The sequence below is a fragment of the Zingiber officinale genome, chromosome 4A, assembly GCF_018446385.1.
Source record: "Zingiber officinale cultivar Zhangliang chromosome 4A, Zo_v1.1, whole genome shotgun sequence".
Taxonomy (NCBI): Eukaryota; Viridiplantae; Streptophyta; class Magnoliopsida; order Zingiberales; family Zingiberaceae; genus Zingiber; species Zingiber officinale.
In genome coordinates, this window is record NC_055992.1 from 15,568,272 (window position 1) to 15,588,672 (window position 20,401).

Sequence of the window (20,401 nt, forward strand, 5' to 3'; positions counted from 1 at the left end):
ATTCAGCAACCTTCTTTCCTCCTGAAAAAAGCTTGCCAATCGATTACACTAATCGATTAGCCATGCCTAATCGATTCGACAACTTTCTGTGTGCTCGAAGAAAGCCTGCCAATCAATTGCACTAATCAGTTGGCTAGTGTCTGATCGATTGCCCAATCGATTTGGTAACTTTTTGTTCTCTTCAAAGAAAGTAGCAAAAAGCTTGCCAATTAATGCCTAATCAATGGGCCAATACCTAATTGATTTGGCTAATTAATTTGGAAAGCTACCGTGCGCTCAGAATTAGTTATCAATCTATTAGCAATCTAGTTGGGGCAATCGATTGGTGCTAAACCTAGAATTCTAGATTTACACCAATCGATTATGCTAATCAATTGGTGATGCAAACCTCGGAAATTGAGGTTTAGGGTTTTGTGTAAACCATAAAATAGTATATTTTTTTTTCAATTCCTAAACTCTTAAGCACATATTCCGTTTAATGTACCAATCGAAACCAATTACCTCATGCTAGATAACCCTCATTTTCCCTGGGCTTTGTGCTTGGAGTTTCCTCATCTTCGAGTCTTCATCTACCTTAGCATCTCGAGCTACAAGGGCTTCTTCTTGCCAAGAATCCAACTCTCGATCTTCTTGGGCTTCTCTTGTCTTGTATCCCATCTTCCAACCTATAAGGACTTCTTCTTGTCAATAATTTGACCCTCGACCTTCCTAGACTTCTTTTATCCTATAAACTTGTAACTCAAGTTAGATTTAACGTATTAATTTAAAATTAAATAATTATCGATCTAGAGCATGATTGCACAACAGATTGAAATGAAAGAGGGCGTTAGATATTCTTTATAATCGTAGGGCAACTCTAATGCTTAAAGGAAAATTATACTAATGATGATTAGATTATATGGAACTAAATGTTTGATTATAAAACAAGCATATGAGTAAAATATTAGAGTTGTAGACATGAAAATGTTAAGTTGGATGTCTAGATATATAAAAATGGATCGGATAATATAACAAAAATATTCAAAATAAAGTTAAAATTGTACTTATTAAGGAAAACTCTAAATGACTTATTTAAGATCTATTAGTATGCATTTATACATCCAATAAATGTAGTAGTCAGGCACTATGATAAATACATATATTCATAGAGGTGAAATCCAAAAAACACTCAATTAATAATGATTAAATTAAAAAAATATATTTAATATATATTATGATATAATAAGGGATTGAGTTTACTATCATATGATCCATATAGAAGATTTTATTTATCTAATAAAAACTTAGTTGTTATTGTATTTTACTTTATTCAGAGTTTATTTGTAAATCTGAATCAAGATGTGAATTAACTTAAAATAGATCCATTAATTTTGAATTACTTTAAAATTTAAGACTTTCATTCTAAAAGAATTTAAAATTTTAGTTTTAATATCAAATTAATGTGCATAAGTCAATATAAATAAGTTATGAATTTACAACAATGCGATTACAACCATGGGCGGAGCTTATGTTGGCCCAGTGTGGGCAATTGTCTACACTGGACCAGACAAAATATTGCCCACATATCCCACACTGCCAGACAAAATTAAGAAGATTGCCTCCCATCTACATATCAGGCAACTAAAATTTCTTAAAGTAATTCTTAATTGTGGGACTCAATAGTTCAACTAATATGGCAAAAGGTGATTCGCTCGCCCCCAGCACCCCCGTCAACCTGTCCCTAGGCCAACACGGAGGAGGTAAATCACAGGTGACTACTAGCCATTAGTGCAAATGGCCAAGACATGGGGGAAGTTATGCTCGGTCACACTGAGTTTCGACCCCAAGACCTCATGTGACAACACCCCATGTCTTAACCATCGCACTGCCCCGAGGGGACCTCAATAGTTCAACTAATGCAGTAGTGGATGGATGTCGAGTAATAGAGTAATTTTATTAAAGAACAACGCATGGACTCCCATCTTCCGACCGCACCAATCACGGTAATTCCATGACACACCGTTACACATCGACAACATATAAGATATCGTCTTAGCAATTTTCAAAATGTAAGAAAGAGAAACTGACGACATCAACACAATTTTCTCTATGACACGCCATTGCACATCCGTGTCTTGCACACTTTTTACTCTAAACACCAAAATTGTTCGTCTCCTTGACTCTTCATAGCCAGCAACCCCTTCATCTCCTTCCCTCTGCAGGTCACAGCAAGCAACACCCTTATCTTCTTTCTTCTCCACAACAAGCAACACCCTCTATGCATCAAGCAAGGAATTTTGCTGAAAGGTAATCCTAATTTTTTTTCCTATTCAACAAAAAAATGCAATGCAACGACACGACCGCTCGTGCTACTCAATGAGGCGGCAACGTGGTAACCTCCTGAGCGCCCACTGACCCACCAAACAATAATGTTGTTGCTAGTAAACTAATCGTTTCCCCATAAGGTAGTGACGCGATCACCTCACGAGTGGTCTCTGCCTTGCACGACCAGGTCACTTCTTAGTAGGGCAAGGTCGTATCGCTACCTAGCGTGGCAGCAAACGCTCGCGAGACGCGAGGTTGCCATGTCGCTGCATCGCTACGCTAGCTCGTCAAATTTGGCCTACACTCAACTAATATCCTAACTCCGTCCTTGATTACAACTTCTAATTATGATGTAATTGAGTGATTATAAGTAGGACTAGTCTTATATATACTTATTATCGACTTAATTTAGATTAAGATAATCTCAAGACTTGAGAAAATTTCAACGTCAACTTTAATAATTTAGACTTTTTAGCTGTAGCTGCATAAGCCATACAAGCAAAGATCATATTATAAGCTTCGACGGGCATGGTGTAATTAAGGCGTAACGGGGATTCTTAGAATGCCAATTCGATTCTTTTGGTATATTTGACGCTGAATTTAATGGAAAAATTAAGATTGCACGGCCGTTGGACTGTAATAACGGCCCTTAAAAAAATAAACACCTGAGTTAAATATTAAAAAAATTTGATAATTTTAATTAATTTTATTGATTATTTTTGAGAAGATTGGTTTAGTTTCATAAAATTATTTGTTGATTATTAGGATAAATTAAGAAGTACAGATGATGGTTAAATCAGAAGGTCAGCATGCACCTCTTATTTAGAAGAAAAGTTTTTATAAATACGTTATAATTAGGGATTGAACCGTAGGTACTTGGATAATAATCTGGATGTCCTACAGTGGTACCATAGTCTTGGGGATGAAAAATGATTAATCAGATTGAGTAATATTGAATCTGGAATAATCAATTTGATCCTATAATTTTTTTTTTAATTTTATTAATTATCAGAATAAATCAAAAAAATGTTCCGGATGAATAATTCAAAAGCTCAGTATCTATTAGATGCCCCATTTTTTGAAAATTTTTTTTACAAATTCACCCTACCACCGAGTTAAATATTACCTATGGAAGTATGTGGTCATTAAATATAATTTACTCAAAAGGTCAGAATTTTATAACACCGACGTGATAAAAAAAAATGAACGTTAATAGCTCAAAATAAATCATAGAATTTAAATTAAGTCGGAGACGAGGGGTTCGAATACTACTGACATATAAGATGTTTTAGGGTGTAATCGAGTCAAGTCGAACTCTTAAATGTTTAAGTTTGATTTGTTGATAATCGAGCTGAGCTTGAGCTTTATTTAACGAATATATTTATGACTCACGAGCTTATTCAAATTTTTATCGAGCCTAAACAAATTTAATAAATATAAATCATAAATTTAAATATTCATTAAAAATAAAATTATATATTTAGAGAAAATTATAATATTAATATTAAAATTTATAATTTTATTCTAATAAATAAATTTAATATATTTGTCTATATTTTTCATAAGTAGAGTATAAAATTTATAAATTCAATATCAAAATTATTATTATTATTATTATTATTTAAAAGTCGCTTAATGAGTTTAACGAACGTGTTCATGAGCTAACGAGCTGAATATTACGAAACTTGAGTTTGATTTGTTTATCTTAACGAGCCTAATTAAACGAATTCAAACGAGCTTTTATCAAATCGAGATTCGAATAGTTCACGAGCGACTTGATTCATTTACACCCCTAGATATCTGACATAAATTTCAAATCTTCATCCATTTTACTTCTATGTGGTAAAACATGATTCAGTGCAGATGATTAAATATAAAAAAGAGAATCACTTTACCTCTACTCGTGGCGCCGTATCCAGAGTCAACTTCCTGTCACCTTTGCTTCAACTATGACTAGATTCCATGTTTGAAAAACTCATCGGCGCACTTTGATTAAAATCTCATAAAACTATGATCCCAAAGAAATTTAAGAAATCATGGTCAATAAATACTCAATAATCTGTTCGTCCATTAGGTCTTAATTTATTGTAAGAAGTGATAGTCAAACTCCACGATGATTACGAATCAACCTTTATCTGAATAAGACAATTATATTGTGCCAGTCTTCCATTTTAAAAACAATCATGAATCAGGTAACATTCAACATGAGCGATCCGTTTGGCTCCATATAAATTTCTCATCTATCTGTATAAATTAAAAAATACCCCTTAATTATGCATCTTTTTTTTTAAAAAAAAATCTTATATATCCATCCCTATTAGGGATGGAATCATAAATATTTAAATGGCAACTTATATCCTTCTATAATCTTAGGGGCGTTAGTCTTCAATTTATAGTTCACTTAAAGAAATCATTAAAAACCAACATCTATTTTTATATCCCTGATTATAATTTTATAGTAAAAAGTAATTATCTTCATGGCAGACATCCCTCTCTCAAAGTCCATCCTCAAATTATATGATAGGAAATAAATTATAGGTCAACTTATAGTCAACTGATAAATAATTAGAAAATGAGAAAGATTTTTTTCGCCGAGGACATACGTTTGTTAAAAATTAACTCATTATTTTATTATAGTAAAATTGTTATCCTTAATTGGGCACCCGTCGTTAATGGAAGAGCTATGTTTAAGGCTATCCACGTTATAACCTGATGATAGTTAGAAAGGAAAAAAAAAAATCAAGATTTATAATGAAAGAAAGAAAGAAAACGTGAGAGGAAAAACAAGCCAGCTGACTCCGCCAGTACCCGTCGCGAAATTAGACTATTATTGTGTCTGACTTGCATGCACTCATTTAATTTTTATCCCTTAAAAACAAACGTCCCTTTTAAAAAAAACACTTAAATAGCATTTCAGTTTATGTTTATACAAAAATATCTTACTGCAATGTTCTTATAACAAAGTAATTTAAACATATCCATTTTAATAAAAAAATATAATATATATAAATTATTTATTTTTGGAGATGACTTTATTTTAATTATTTTATAAAAATATTATTTTAATAAAAAAATAATTAAGATTAATGCATTTTTACCTATTTTACTATTTTATTAAGAATAACTAATTAATTTTGATGAAACTTAAAATGAAAATATGTTAATATCTTTTTTTTTTTTGTTATTTATGTTGAAAATAATTCTAAGTTTTATTAGTAATTTCCATAAATGTATCAATTAATGATTTAAAGTTTAAGACTCAACTGTGGCATATTATTCAGAATTTTTCTTATTAATTAATTAGAAATCTAGAGTTTTCTTTAGTCCTCCCACCTATTACTATAAATACCTTGAGTCGATGATATTAAAAAACATACTTTTCTCAACTTTTTGACTAAGATTAAATATGATATTAAATTAATTTTTTTATAAGGGGAGTTTATGGACGATCTTTTGATATGCAAGCATAGACAAAGCCATGTATAGGTTTGGTGGGACAATTGTCTCACTTAAAAAAATATTAGAGTCTTGTCTCACTAAAAAAATAAAATTAGAGATAATCCTCAAAAATTAAAATTATTTTTTATAGGTCAATTCTTTCTCCATGTATTGATCGACATGATATAAAGAGTCTAGCTCACGTAACGCGTGTACATAGTTACTAGTGTGAATTAAATATGTATCCCTACCATAATGGTAGCGTAGACGCTTTCTTAAAAATCATGTATTAATTTTGATGATTTAATAGATAATTTTTTTAATAAACAGTTCATATAAAAATATTGAATTGATAGACCGTATATTTTGAATAAAAAAAATTTCCATATCACTGAATCAATTATTCTTAAAATTAATTGATATAAATTAAATTCTTAATACTAATTTAATAATAATAATAAATATCGTTCATGGACGAAGATGTGACGGGCCGATCGAGCTGTTGTAAACCAACGCCATTTATTCCGTTGACTCAACGGTCTTACGCTCCATGTCTCCTTTCATGCACGTATTAATTCCCCAACAATATTCTTCAATGATATTGAGATCTCCTAACACTTCCTTGGCTGTGGTTCTTGAGTCAACAAGTTATCTCTGACATGTTCGTGATTTTGAACAAATTGTGCTAAAGGAGTCGATCGCGATGTGACCTCATGAAGCTTCTTCAAGCTGTTAATTCAGTGGAGTAAATTGCACGCGACTGCCACACTCGTGTTATTCAGTTCATTTGTTTCCCACGCAAAAACTTTAGGGTTGACCTTGACTGCCGAAACGACGTCCCACCAATTTTAAGTTGAATACAATTACGCTAAAGGTGTGAGAAGCTTATGTGAGGGCCAAATTTTCTTCGCGCACACATCCATCCATGTGATAGGCTCTTAATTTATTCAGCATAATCTTAATTTATGGTATGCTCTTCTATCTATACATTTATTCATAATAAAATTTCTTTTCTTTTTATCTTTTCTTCATTCATATGTATTCAACAACTTGGCAGCCGCAGTGGCAATGGCAGTGGGAAAACGATCAAGCAGTTTGTCCTCCATTTTACCTTGCTTCAAAAGAGCATGAGATCAAACTGTTTTCTACCAAATATTATACAGAGCCGTAACTTTCATGAGGCCAGAGAGACAATCACCTCAGGGTCCAACCTAATGAAGGGTCTATTTTTTTTAATTATACTAAAAAAAATAAGAGACATGGACCTTAAATGGTCGTTAAACCTATTCTTATAGCTCCGAGGCACACACTGACGCATGACTCTTCTTTGCACACAATTTCTTCTCTGGTGTTACTCTTCTTTGCACACAATTTCTTCTATGACGTTCTTTCTACCAAGGCACGGATCTATGGAACAAGAGGTAATCATAATCTTCTTCTTCGACCATCTTCTTCGTCTTGCAACATGTAACACTAATTGTAACCTAATTGTGCAACAAGAATCATTTGGGTGACCTAATCATGTTGATTCTCGCAGTGGTTATCTCACTCGACACGGGCTGGCGGTTGGCCTTTACTCGCGTGACCTAATTGCGTAGCACGGGGCTGTCACACGCTACCTCAGCCGCTTGTGCGAACTGCGACCTAATTGCATGGTGGTCACTACTTGTCGCCTTGCTACTGCCTACGGCCACTGCAATAGTCTTAGTATTACAGAATACACTAAATGGACTATCAATGTTATCATTGAGAATGAAAGAGTTCGACAATTGAATTATGCAGATTTAATAAATATTTTTTATCTCTAAAATAGCTAGACGGGTAGTGTTTATATAATTATTTTAGATATTTATTAATTTTTTATTGATGTAATATATATATTTTTAGTTTATTTATATATTTTATATATATGTTATTTGTAAATTAAACTTTATTATTAGTTATCGACTTACCGTAGCAAAAGAGTCACTTTTTAGTATGCGCTTCAAGCCCCGTCGAACATAGGTACAGCTCTGATATTATATTTCTGGAAGAAAACAGTAACGAAGGAGAGTACTAGCCCCTTGGCAACTAGATTGTCCTCGAGCGATGCTGGGAAGACCGTCTCATGCGGAAGGCCTGATAATTTCTAAGAGAATGCAAGAGTAGTAAATATGGCAAGCTTCTATCTTTCATTCTCCTTGAAAAGTTCCAAGGACTGAAGGAACTTTTGCATAACATTTTCAAAGTTTTTAATTAAAAAGGGCATTCGCCGCAAAAATTTCTTAATGTACAAATCGGAGGCAAGATGGCTTTCACGTTTACGCTGGCAATCTAGAACTGAGTTAGGCTGCCTCTCTCCCTCATCAGGCTTTATTGTACCTGGTTGTGTCCTGCAACCAGTGAAGATAACCTTAAAAAAGGCGTCACCATATCTTGAAAAGTTAAGTTATAAAGATTCAATATTCTTCACAACAAGTTGCAGATCACCAGCATTATCCAGATATATCTGGACCACTGCATCTGCAAAAGTTGCAGCGTCCAAAGGAGCAACTATATATAAATTGAATATTAAGATTATTCTAATAAGTTTTTTATAATTATTAGAATAATTTTTACAATAATTTTATTATTTATTAATTGATAAATTGATTAGTACAATTAATTAATTGATCAAGTATTTTTTAAATAATATATATTATATTATTCTTAGGGTAAATATTAAGAAAATAATAAGATTTATTAGTATTATCGTGTCTTTTTTTATCCTCTTCTTATTCTTTTATTTTAACATGGTATCAGAATCATGATCCGATGTTCCTTCTCAACTCCACGACACACCGCGAGCAGATCGCCAGAGCCTCCATTCTAGAAGCCTCGTCGTCGCCTCCCCTCTTACTTCTGTCGGAACCATTGCCGCCACTAAGAGATCCTTCCGTCACAGTGCTGGAGAGGAAGAGGAAGGCGGCTGCCAGACAAGCTCGGTCTTGCAGCAATCAAGATCAGTATGAGAAGGGAACGACGCTCTCTCCGCTCGCGCACGCCCCTCTCTGCTCACGCGTGCCGTCGGTCGCCCAAAGCCGCGAACGCCATGTAGGATCGATGACGTGCTAGAGGGGGAGGGTGAATAACATTCGTGGCTAATTTATTTGTTTCGGAAAACTCAAAGTAACGTAGCGGAATAAAGAACAAGATAAAAGTAATGTTAATATAGTTTCTTTTACTTGGTTCAGAGCCTATGGCTACTCCTACTCCAAGGTCCGCGATCGTTGATCGCTTACGTTAGACAATCACTATAGATCCGCAAATAGGTACAAATATTAAGTACAATTGCAATACAATAAAGTTACCGACAATAATAGAAATTGTGTTGTTGAAGCAACTAGTTGAGCTCTCCTTAAATAGCCAAGCTAGGCCTGATCCAGATCCACTGATCTCGGGATCAGGTTTGACTCATCGTTGATCGGTCGACCAATCCCCTGGTTCGATCGACCGATCTCGCCTAGATCAGCCTCGCTTCCCGTCTAAATTTTGTTGCTTCGGATAACCCTTCGTTCGGTCGATCGATCTCACTGTTCGGTCAACCGATAAGCCGATGATCTCTGTCCTGATCAACCCGTCCTGATCCAGTCGTTGCTTATCCTTGGTTCGGTCGACTGAACTCGAGGTTCGGTCGACTGAACTCGAGGTTCGGTCGATTGATCCCCTTGTTGAACTCGGTCCACTCGCTGGAACTCTGATCTTGCTGCTTGGAGGTTCAGTCGACTGAACCGAACCTTCGATCGACCAATCCCGGTCCAATCTAACCCTACACAAAGTATTAGTCTCCTGTAAAATATAGTTAGCATATAGCATATAATATGTAAATAAATAACTTTGACAGCCTTCGGACTGTCCGGTTATGACTTCGGATTTTCTCCGGAAACCCTATGTTGAACCGACGCCTACTGTCCCCTCACCGGGGAATGCATCATCACCTACTCCTCTAAAGAGAAGTTACCTGTTGCCAGATCGGTCCTCCAAACCGACTGGACTTTTCGCCTAGGGTTACCACCCCCTAGGACATAGGGTTGTTACCCCCCTAGGACATAAGTTTACAACCCCCTAGGGTTTTCCATAACCTAGGGCTATCACCCCCTAGGACCTAGAGTTATCTCTCTCTAGGGTTTTCTATAACCTAGGGCTACCACCCCCTAGGACCTAGGGTTTTCCACCTACCTAATCGCAGTTAGGACTTTCAATCACCTATGGTTACCGCCCCTAGGACCTAGGGTTACCTCCCCCTAAGGTTTTCCACCTACCTAGAATTCATTAGGACTTTTGCGTAAGACAACTTAAGGCTTTCCTGCAACCTCAATCAACCTTATTAGATCACAAGATAACTTAACTTTGGACCCTTTGACATAATCAAAACACAGGTTCGATCATCTGGTGCTTCCTGCACCAACACGTCAGTCGTACACCGACATAAGGCCCTGCCAGCCGTTCACCTTCCCAACACCGTCACCGACCAGGTTCAGCCGAAACTAAATAAGGCAGCAACTTCCTCTCTTTTTCAGTGTCGCCACCGCCCGCCAAGGGCACACAATGTTATTGTAGCTCCTTACGGTTGCCTACTACCTGCCTGCTGAGGTGCACTGCCGACTCTTCCTCCCTTCTAGTCGACCATCAGTTGGTCGACGATCTTCTGTTGGTGCAATATCCTTTTGGTCAAGGTTGACCTGGTTGACTAAGCTTGAGTTTGTTGGGACCGATGTGCCCGCTAGAGGGGGGGTGAATAGCGTTTCGTCGCGCTTGCGTTGGTTTGCTTCGTATTGTTGTTGTGCAGCGGAATACTCGAAGACAAACACTCACAATGCTAACACCTAAGGTTTACTTGGTATCCACCTCAAAAAGAGGTGACTAATCCAAGGATCCACACACAACACACTCCTCCACTATGAAAACCCTCCTTCTCGGTCGTAGCCGAAGGCGGAGAAGCCTTGTACAAATTCTCACACACATAAACAACTCACACAAGAAGAAGAAATACAAATACAAGTACAAACACTCTCTTCTTGCTTACTTGTTGCTTGTTGTTGCCTCTTGAACCTTGAGAGAACACTCCCAAGAGCCTTCAAGAATTGACGGTGAAGATCGGAAGAAACTCGTGTGAAAGTCGCTAAAGATCGCAGGAAGAAATCTTTGAAAATAGGAAGTATTTTCATAGAAAATTATTTTTCCTTGATAGAGTATACCCTAAAGAGTATCTACATGAATTTTCATATTTTTTATAATTTTGTATAATTTTTGGGGAGTTTCTGAATTTCGCTAAAACTAAATTCAGAAAATCAGAAACCCCAATCGATCAGCCGATTGTTGGGATGATTTTAATCCATCAGTCGATCAATTGGGAAGCCAATTCCCGTGAACAGAGAGTCAGTGGATCGATCAGTCGATCGATTGACCTAAGCTGGATCGATCAACCGATCGATTCAGAGGGAATTTCTGCAAGCAGAAGCTTACAGAATTGATCAATGGATCGATTGAAGTAGCTTCAATCGATTGAGTCCCAACTTCAATCGATTGGGAAGTCTGATTATGGCTGGAAAAGCTTGATTTCAGCACTTTAAGCCACTTCAAGTTCCAATAACCATTTCAAATCCCTTGTAATACATTTGTATATATTTGGGGAGAGTTTTCTTGATGAAAACAAGTATGGATTGGTTAAGATAGACTTAGGTGAAGTTTAGGATGAGGTTTAGTCTCAATTTCAAATTTTGGAACCTCAAAACTTCAAGTTTTGGTTTTCAAGGGTCATTAACCATTCCTAATCATTTGGAATACACTTGTATATATTTAGGGGGAGTTTTCATGATGAAAGCAAGTATGGATTGGTTAAGGTAGACTTAGGTGAAGTTTAGGATAAGGTTTAGTTTCATTATTGAATTTTGAATCTCAAAACTTCAAGTTTTGGTTTTTCTAACTGTTTAGAAACTCCAAGTTATTGTTGATGCAATGACAGAAGTTTGACCATGTTTTCAGGGGGAGTTATTCCTTGAATGCATGAAAATTTACTTTCAAGGACCTTGGAAGGGGGTTAAACCTTCGTGATGGATAATACTCAGGGTCGAGTATTGGGGAACAATAGAAGATTGGTTATCTTCATTGCTAGGATGATACATGCTCTCGGATGAGCATTGTGGAGTCAGTTACTGCTCAAGGGGGAGCATTGGATTAATGAAGGGGATCAGACCTTCATTGATAAAGTTAAAAATTCTCTTGGCTAAGTATTGAGAAGAAGATCACTGCTCAAGGGGAGCATTGAATACAATGAATGAGAGTTTCATTGGGAAGTTGATGCATGCTCTAGGATGAGCATTGTGAATTGAAGTAGAACTCAAGGGGGAGCTTTGGCAGCAATGAAGAATATGAGATCTTCATTGTGGGGTTGTTAACAACATATGAGGTTGTAAACAACGTAGAATTAACTCTTATGGAGAAGAGTTTGTGTTCAGTTTTTGATATGTGACAAAGGGGAAGAATGGAAGGTTAAGTTAGGCCTTCATTTCAAATAGGGGGAGTTTGCCCTCTAGGAAAGGGAGAGGATGAAGGAAACCTTCATTCATGCCTTGTTGTGAAAGGGTTAAGGCTATGAGATTTAGTCTTGTGATAAAGAAGCGGTTAAGGCTATGGGATTTAGCCTAAGTTAGAGGTATTGTCAAACATTAAAAGGGGGAGATTGTTGGGGCAATTTCCCTAGGTCAAGTTTGACCAGTTTGACTAAGCTTGAGTTGAGTCAAGCTTGAGTTAGGATTTGAGTTTTGACGTTTGACAATATAAGGAGGTTGCTGGAGCAATCATCCGGTTATGGAGATGGTCAAAGGGTTGACCAGGTTGATGAGAATACAAGTCAAGTAGGTCAAGGTTGACAGGAGACTTGACTGAGAAAGTTCTAACTGAATGTTAGGCATTTGAAAAGTCCTAATGAGGAGCTAGGCAGGAGAAAGTCCTAGTGAGGAGTCAGGTAACGAAAAAGTCCTAGTAAGGAGCTAGGCAAGGGAAAGTCCTGGTGAGGAGCCAGGCAACGAGAAAGTGCTAGTGAGGAGCTAGGCAGGAGAAAGTCCTGGTAAGGAGCCAGACAATTGGAAAGTCCAAGTGTGATCTTGGCAAAGGAGAAATTCTTGGTGAAGAGCTAGGCAAATGGAAAGTCCAAGTGTGATCTTGGCAAAGGTTGTAAGTCCAAGCATGTGGTCTTGGCAAGGTAAGTCCTAGTGTGACTTGGCAAGGAGAACTAGATAACTAGGATGAGGCCAAAGAAAGCTCCTGAAGGCAAGGTGTGAAGGATGGGAGATATCCAAGGGACGTAAGGCTGATGGAGGAGGCTAGAAGGCTAGTTCGAGGTTGGTTGAGTGTCGTGGTATGATCCGACAACTAGGATGAGGCCGAAGGAAGCTCCTGAAGGCAAGGTGTGAAGGATGGGAGGTATCCGAGGGACGCAAGGATGATGGAGGAGGCTAGAAAGCTAGTTCGAGGTTGATCGGATGTGGCCAAATGCTAGGCATGGAGACCCAACAGGTCACGGTTGACCAGGAGTTGGGTTGGAGATTTTGGACTTGAGTTTGAGTCAAGTCCAGGCTGGTCAATCGATTGGGCGATCGATTAAACCAGGGTCCAATCGCTCAGCCGATCGATTGGAGTGTGATGCGATTATGGGAAGGCCCAATCGATCTGTCGATCGATTGGGATGTGGAATCGTGAGCACAGAGGCTTTCCCAATCGATCGGGCGATCGATTGGGAGCTGTCAATCGATCGGTCGATCGATTGGGCATCAGAAGCTCTCACGTGAACGCGAGAGCACTGAAAGATTCTGAATCAATCGGACGATCGATTCAGGCAGTCCTAATCGATCGATCGATCGATTGGGAAGTGACCATTGCGCAGGATGCAGGTGATGGACGGTTACGATGGAGCGGTGCTGACGTGACAATCGATTGGAGATGAATTCGATCGATTGGGAGCACTGTTTAAAGCCTGGGCGGAGTGTTTTCTTCGCCAGATCTTTGCGATTTCTTCCTGCTATCTTCAGCGACTTTCACACGAGTTTCTTCCGATCTTCACCGCCAGTTCTTGAAGGCTCTTGGGAGTGTTCTCTCAAGGTTCAAGAGGCAACAACAAGCAACAAGTAAGCAAGAAGAGAGTGTTTGTACTTGTATTTGTATTTCTTATTCTTGTGTGAGTTTGTGTGTGTGAGAATTTGTACAAGGCTTCTCCGCCTTCGGCCGCGACCGAGAAGGAGGATTTTCATAGTGGAGGAGCGTGTCGTGTGTGAATTCTTGGATTAGTCACCTCTTTTTGAGGTGGATACCAAGTAAACCTTAGGTGTTAGCATTGTGAGTGTTTGTCTTCGAGTATTCCGCTGCACAACAACAAGACGAAGCAAACCAACGCAAGCGAGACGAAACGCTATTCACCCCCCCTCTAGCGGGCACATCAGTCCCAACAGAGTTGACTCAAGCTTGAATCTTGTTGTTTGAGTTTCAATGTTTGACAATACATGGAGATTGCAGATGCAATCACCTGTTTGGGGAGATTGTTGATACAATTTTTCTCTGGTCAATGTTGACCAGTTATATATGAAGAAGAGTCAAGTAGGTCAAAGAGTTGACTGGATACTTGACTGGAAAAGTCGTAACTGGATGTTAGGCAGATGGGAAATCCTGGTGAGTGAAGCCAGGTGAAAGTCCCGGTGAGTGAAGTCAGGCAGTGGTAAAATCCTAGTGGGTGAAGCTAGGTGAAAGTCCTGGTGAGTGAAGCCAGGCAGGTGAAAGTCCCGGTGAGTGAAGTCGGGCAGTGCGAAAATCCTAGTGAGTGAAGTCAGGTGAAAATCCTAGTGAGTGAAGCTAGGTGAAAGTCCTGGTGAGTGAAGTCAGGCAGATGGAAGTTCTAGTGAGTGAAGCTGGGCAAATGGAAAGACCTGGTGAGTGAAGCCAGACACATGGAAATCCAGGTGAGTCAACGTTGACCGACACCTGGTAATGAGAAGTCTAAGTAGGTTAAAGGATTGACCGGATACTTGGCACAAGAAAATCCAGATGGGTCAAGGGTGACTGAACATCTGGTGGAAGGAAGTCCAAGTGGGTCATGGAGGACCGGACACTTGGCACGAAACGGTAAATCTAAGTGGGTCAAGGAGGACCGCACTTGGTGATCAGAAGTCCAACGAGAAGTTGGCAAAGAGAAAGACTTGATGGGTCAAAAGTTTACCGAACATTTAGCGGTCGTAAGTCCAATAGAGAGTTGACATGGAACTAGGAAGTTCGGACGTAATAAACTTTCGAAAGCCATAAATTTTGACTCGGATATCAGAATGAGGTGATCTCGGATGCGAAATGAAGCTCATTTCAAGCTCTACATAGTTTTCTACTTTCCAATTGATTGACCAATCAATTGGGGGGGGGGTTCAATCGGTCAGCCAATTGATTGGTTGATGCGATTTTATGCAGAAACCTTCTTGATCGATTAGGTAATCGATCAAAACTTCTCCAATCGATTGGGAGAGTTTCTGAGTGAACAGTGAGCTTCTGAATCGATCAGTTGATCGATTGAAACCTCTAATCGATTAGTCGATTAATTGGGAAGCTGGAAATCGTGCGATAGAGGCTGAATCGATCGGGCAATCGATTCAGGTGTTTTTCAGAGAGCACAGAGGCGCTCTGAATCGATCATCCGATCGATTTAAAGTCTCCCTAATCGATTGAGAGTCATTCAATCGATTGAGATCTGACCGGTGCGCGGGTTATAGTCGTTGGCGAGCGTCTTCTTCGCGCATTCTTCTCCAGTGACTACAGACGATCTCAGCGTTGATTCTCACGAGCTTCTCCACACTTCCACAACCAGTTCTTGAAGACTCTTGGAGATAAGTGTAGTTACACTTCCAAGGTTCAAGAGGCAGCAACAAGCAACAAGCAACAAGTAAGCAAGAAGAAAGAGTTTTTCTTTGTATCTTTGTATTTTCTTCTTGCATGTGTTGCATTTTTTGTTGCGTGGGTTTGTACGAGGCTTCTCCGCCTCCGGCTGCGATCGAGAAGGAGTATTTCATTAGTGGAGAGCGAGTCATGTGTGAGTCCTTGGATTATTCACCTCTTCTTGAGGTGGATACCAAATAAATCCTTAGTGTTAGCGTTGTGAGTGTGTTTCTTGTTGTTTATTCCACTGCACATCATCGAAGAAGCACATCAATAAGCACGATGAGCTATTCACCCCCCCTCTAGCACATTTCGACCCTAACACCTTCAAGGGGAGGTCACTACTGTCGGCTTCCTCAATTCCGACCACCAACTGCACACCAAACAGTACCCTCTTTTCTTCAAAGTAGCAAGCAACAACGAGGGTTGTCTTCAATCTCACCATTGTCATTGAAGATCATCATTTTTCCATCTTCTTCAATAACACCGCCCTCCTTCCCATACCTTTGCAATGACAAATAATCAACATCATGACCAAAGATAAAGTTTAGAAAAATGCCAAATTTGTTACATCATTGGACATACAGAAAATCAATGTTCTAAAAGATATGATTGGTCATATACTCGTGTGAAATGTCAAATTTATCTTAGAAATGGACATTTTGGTATTCAATGTTTTAGACAATTTGACTTAAATTTCATTAGAGGATCTGCAACCTCAAGATAACCACCTGCTTCACAAGTCTATCCTAAGGTCCTCTTGTCTGTGCCTTCTTTTGGTAAAATCCCAGAGTTTTTATTACTGATTGGTATATTTACACTGGAGCAACTCATCATGTCACATCAAATTATAATATCCTTACAGACGTAATGTTATATTATGGCTTAGATACAGTTCAAGTAGGCGATGGTTTAGGTTTGCAAATTACTAATCTTGAAAACACATATATTCATTTATCTAATCGTACTTTTCACATATGCAATGTCTTTCATGTTCCATCTATCACTAAAAATTTACTCTCTACACGTCAATTTTGTCTTGATAATAATGTCATTTTTGAGTTTCATCATAATAATTATCTTATAAAAGATAAGGGAACAAATACTATTATGTTTTATGGGAAAATCAAAAATGAACTCTACTATCTTCAAAGTTCTTCAATCAAATCTTTTGTTGGTGAACACACATATTGTTAGGACCCTTGGCGGCCGACTAAAGAGGTGTGAATAGCCATTACACAAATTAAACAAACACAACCTTTCTCGAACTTATAACTTAATTAAAACACTTGCATAAAATAAAATAAAGAAACCAAAAAGAAAGATACACTGAGAATTTACTTGGTTACAATCAGGGAGGTTGCTAATCCAAGACAGATGAAAAGTGCACTAAAAATCTCCTCTGGGCGGAGAAGCCTCTTACAACATTCAAAGCTCACAAAACAAAGCTAAACTCAACTCAAGCGCAAGTGTTGTTACCCTGTATTTCTTGTTATTTTTAGCTTCTAGGAGCAGAGCTGTTTATATAGCTCTGCTCGGGGCACTTGGAAGGGTTCCAGGCGCCTGGAATGAGATAGAAATTTATCCCCGGTACAACAGTCAAAGGCCACGTCGATCTGGATAAAAATCATGTTCCGGGGGCTCGGAATGGTTCCGGGCGCCCTGACCTGTTCCGGGCGCCCCGGACTGGTCTGGGCACCCCGGGGCCAAAAATCAGGCCTTTGTTGAATTTTGGTCCTAGCCTCCTCCTTTGGTTCCGTTTACATCGGTTCGAGTCTTCCGTTCTGGCTCTGCTCACTTGGGTGATTTCGGCCATCCAGGATAAGACTCATCCTAACCTAACTTCCGACCTTCTCGAGCAAGCTTCTGCTCCAAATTTTCGTCCCTTAGAAATGCCGCGCGCCTCCTTCTCGTTTGCCCACGTACTCTTTCACAGCACCTCATCTCTCAGACACACCGAGCCCATCACCTCTCTCCCATGCCGTCCTTCTCGCTAGCTGCGTCTTTTGCTCGACTTCCTGTGCTCTCAAGTTCCTACACACTTAGACACAGGGTTAAGCACAACAGGACCTAACTTAACTTGTTTGATCACATCAAAACTACCTTGGGGTACCAACAATCTTCCCCTTTTTGATGTTAGTAACCCAAGTTAAGTTAGGGTAAACTAACATAAAATAAAAGCAATAAATTTTGTAATAAAAGTACAAAAATTGAAAAATTTTAAACTACCTCCCCCTAGACTTAATATTCCCTTCTCTCCCTTTGATCACATAAAAAATAGGATACCAAAAAAAAAAAAAAAATCTAAGAGTAACTTTTCAAAAGAAAGTTTTTAGTTAAAAAAATTCTGATTTTCCAACATTTTGAAAGAAAACTTATAAAGTTTTTGAAAAATATTTTTAATATCTCTTAAAAAAAATTTACAGTAATTTTAGAAACTTTAAGTTTTGCAAGACACTTTTCTAAGTAAAAAAAATATTTGAGTAACTATTTAAAGCATTAATTACAATTAAATGCTTTATCAGTTAGTCAATTAAACATTTTATTTCATTAATTGACTTCCAGACTATGACGGCTAGACAAAGCCTCTTAAGGAAATCAAATATTTAATCTACTCTCTGAAAGTCCTAACTTTAAAGTTTTAATTCAAGAATGATTTTGGAACCCAATATAGGTTCCTTCCAACTGGGTTCATTAAAAATCTTTTAGGAATATATTTCTGAGAAATTTTCTTAATTTGTCCCTTGTGGTAATTAAGGTACCAATTTAGACCATTAAATTTTCTAATACTTGCATTATATGAACATGTATGATTTTTCAAGTTCTTTATTTCTTTTGGCAAATTATCATTTTCCAATTTTATTTTGTCAAATTCTTCTAACGGACAAGATTTGGTTAGAATTAATTTTAACTATTGGTTTTCTTTTTCTAGCTTACAACAATCCTTTGACAATAATCTAACACACTTGAATAATTTATCGGGAAGTAGAGATCGTACATGACTTACTTTATCAATCCCGTTGTCCGTAGGTCCCCTTGAACTTTTGCTTTCTTCCGATGTAGCTCCCCCTTCATCGATGCTCTCGACGCTCATTTTGGAAGAGCTTACTTCGTATTCATTTTCTTGATGACTTGCCATTAATGCAAGTCCAGAGAAGGCCTCAACTTCTGATTCGAACGATGTTTCATTTGAAATCCATAGGATCTGAAATGAGTACAATCTGAGCTCTCTAAGTCAATTAATGTATTTGATCAAAATCCACTAATGAACATAATCTATTTGAATTTCTATAAACAAGCACCCATCCGGTAGGATTGAGTGAGAGGAAGGTAGATAGAGTGTCAAATCATGGTTCTGATTAAGGAACACTGTGAGCCTGGTATGGAGAGACTAGACCTAACTTGGTCTTAGTTTGCTCCTAGAGACTAGGACCATGTTGAGTTTGATATGAGAGTAGACCAGGACTGAATTCGAGCTATGATTCTCTTATATGTTCTTCCGAATACTTCACTAATACACATGTGGGGGTGCAATTAATTTTTTTGTTGATATTAAGTATTCAGCTTACTTCGACTAATCTTGGAGCTGACCGGTCTAATATAATCCTATAAAAGTTTACCATCGGCTACAAATAAATTAGAAAGCGCTCGCAATTAAGTCAACCGTTCATTTTAAAAAAATATCCATAATCTTTAACTGTCTTAAAAGCTGAAAAAAAAAACATCTGCCGTACCATTAAATTAGAGAAAAATCCCCAATCACAATTTTAACTTTGCATGCAGCCCCTAATCACAAAAAACTTTGTTTCCACTCCCTGCATGTAAAGTTTTATTTGCTTCAACTCCCTCATACAAATATTATTACCTAATTGTCCCTCAGATTTTTTAAGTACAAAAAGTCTAAAAATGAGTATAATTCCTTTTAAAGTCAACACTTTATATTAGAATCGAGTATATTTTTTATCAAAATTGTCTCCCATATTTTTTAAGTACAAAAAGTATAAAAACGAGTATAATTCCTGTTAAATTCAGTACTTTACACTAGAATTGAGTATATTTTCTATTAAATTGAGTATGACTTTTTTCCTATTTAATATAATTCCTCCAAAATTCAGCATCATTTAAAGAAAATCTAGTATATTTTTCATCCAATTAAGTATTATTTAAAAAAATCTAGTACCATCCAATTAAGATGGAAAAAGAATTGTGCTCAATTTTCATCGAATATTAAAATTCTAAAAGATATTTTTAAATTGACCCTGAGAACAAAGCAAAATTTGACCTTGACACGACATTTTAAAGTCTTCCATGCACTATGATTTATTGAATTCCTTAGTCAATTTTTTCGGTTTGTGGTCCAGACGAAGAACGACCACATTTTGATTCCAAACATTTTTTTATATGTATTTTAGACTTTTGTAATGGCCGATCTCATCTTGAACAGCCCGTCGTACAAAGCAGATTGTGAGGATTGCTAGACGCGTTATTTCATTAGTAAACTTCATTTATCTTAACATCTGTTAAGAGAAGAAGAAAACACTCACCAAATTACATATAAAATTCTATCACAGATTAAGGCAATAAGAGTCATTAATATTTTGTTTTATAAGAATTGAAGCAATCAACGAAATCCACTTTCTCCTACTACAGTTTTCTTCAACTGGTTGTCGTTATCAGGCTGAGGAATATGACGACGCTTCATGATTCACTATGAGACAAGTCTAAATTCCAA